The sequence below is a fragment of the Pongo abelii genome, chromosome 23 (genome assembly GCF_028885655.2).
Source record: "Pongo abelii isolate AG06213 chromosome 23, NHGRI_mPonAbe1-v2.0_pri, whole genome shotgun sequence".
Taxonomy (NCBI): Eukaryota; Metazoa; Chordata; class Mammalia; order Primates; family Hominidae; genus Pongo; species Pongo abelii.
Window position 1 is genome coordinate 23637451 of NC_085929.1, and position 2456 is coordinate 23639906.

Genomic DNA, 2456 nt, shown 5'->3' on the forward strand with positions numbered 1-2456 from the left:
ATAAGTGGGTCTGGGAAAAAAAGAAAGAGACGCTTGGCCGGGCACAGTGGTTCACGCCTGTAATCCCAGTACTTTGGGAGGCCGAGGCGGGCGGATCATGAGGTCAGGAGTTCGAGACCAGCCTGGCCAACATAGTGAAACTCCGTCTCTGCTAAAAATAAAAAAATTAGCCAGGTGTGGTGGCGTGCACCTGTAGTCCCAGCTACTTGGGAGGCTGAAGCAGGAGAATCGCTTGAACCCAGGAGGCGGAGGTTGCAGTGAGCCAAAACCTTGCCACTGCATTCCAGTCTGGGGGACAGATCAACACTTCGTCTCAAAAAAAAAAAAATAAAAGGAAGGGATGGCATGAGCCACATGGACACTGTGGCCCGGCAGAGCGGCTGCAAGAGGCCCTAGGCAGGAGTGAACGTGGAGAAGGGTAGCGGGTGTGAATGATGATGAGGAAAGCAGCAGGTGAGGTCCCGGGGGTAGCTGTGGGACAGGATGAAGAGGCATTTGTGCCATGGTAAGAAATCACTGCTTTTGCTCTGAGTCAGATGTCACTGGAGGGCTATCATCAGAGAACAGACCATGTGATCTGCCAATAAGTGAGCACAGCAGGTGGGAGAGAAAAGGGTGGAGGTGGGGAGGCCATTAAGTGTGGCTGCAACAGCTCAGGTGAGGCCAGGGGCCTAGCTGGGGTGGGGCGTGGTGGGTAGCAGAGCTCACTTGGGAAATTAAGAGGAGCTCAGCAGGACACCAGGCCCTCAGCCTAGACAAGGAGAGGAAGGAGCTGTCGCAGCCACCTAAGCTGGGGAAGACAGTTAAGCAGGAGGTGTGGACTGCACTCAGTGTCTGGTCGTAGTGTGTCTACGCTTACACCGAAGGAATGAGCACAGCTCCTCAGCACTCAGCCACTCAGCCTCCAAGACACCAGCTCTCCTGTTTCATAGCCACTGTCTCAACCTCCTTTGCTCCCTGACCTCTAAACACCTCTGAGGCATCCAAGCAAAGGTGTCAAGAAATCAGTTGAGGGCCGGGCGCAGTAGCTCATGCCTGTAATCCCAGCACTTTAGGAGGTAGAGGCAGGCAGATCACCTGAGGCCAGGAGGTTGAGACCAGCCTGGCTAACAGTGAAACCCCGTTTCTACTAAAAATACAAAAAATTAGCTGGGAGTGGTGGCGCGTGCCTGTAATGCCAGCTACTCAGGGGGCTGAGGCAGAATTGCTTGAACCTGGGAGGTGGAGGTTGCAGTGAGCCAAGATCACGCCATTGCACTCCAGCTTGAGAAACAAGAGCGAAACTCCTGTCTCAAAAAAAAAAAGAAAGAAAGAAATCAGTTGAGGCCGGGAGCAGTGGCTCATGCCTGTAATCCCAGCGCTTTGAGGGGCCGAGGGCGGATCACTTGAGGTCAGGAGTTCGAGACCAGCCTGGCCAACATGGCAAAACCCCGTCTCTACCAAAAATACAAAAATTAGCTGGCCAGGAGTGGTGGCAGGCGCCTGTAATCCCAGCTACTCGGGAGGCTGAGGCACAAAAATTGCTTGAACCCGGAGGTGGAGGCTGCAGTGAGCCAAGATCACGTCACTGCACTCCAGCCTGGATGACAGAGTGAGACTCCATCTCAAAAAAAAAAAAAAAAAAAAAAAAAAAAAGACTAGTCAGGTGCGGACAGCCAAGAGGGCTTTAAGAATGAGGGAGGGAGGCCGGGCGTGGAGGCTCACGCCTGTAATGCCAGCACTTTGGGACACCAAGGCAGGCAGATCATTTGAGGTCAAGAGTTTTAGACAAGCCTGGCCAACATGGTGAAACCCTGTCTCTACCAAAAAAAAAAAAAAATTAGCTAGGTGTGGTGGCGTGTGCCTGTAGTGCCAGGTACTCAGGAGGCTGAGGTGGAATTGCTTGAACCCGGGAGGTTCAAGTGAGCCATGATTGTGCCACTGCACTCCAGCCTGGGTGACAGAGCAAGACTCCATCTCTAAAAAATAAAAAAAGAACAAGGGAGGGAGGCATCAGCTATGTCAAACACAAACGGCTACGGGAGTAAAATGAGGACGACAACTGACTGGGGGATTTGCAGATGCTGAGGCCATGGGTGACACAGACAAATGAAGAAATGAAGTTGGTTACTCCTAGAGGAAGGGATGCAAGAAGTAGCATGTTTTCTAGAATCACTGCAGGAAGAGCTGCTTCCTTCAGAACAAACCAGTAACAAGATCCCTCTTCTTTTCCACACCAGGGAAGTTGCTAAGTATATGCCAAAGCCAGGCATAACTCATTCCTAGACAGCCTCAGGCTTCACAGCCCAGAATGGGTGTGGACTTGGGGGCGGGAGGTAGGAAAGGAGATGTGGGCACCTCGCGGAGCTGAAATGCCACCCATCTCCCAGCCCCTGGGCCGCCCACACCACTCACTCCTTCTCCTTTCCCCACAGGACTTTTAGTGCATTCCAGACAGAGCTTCACAAGAGACAGCA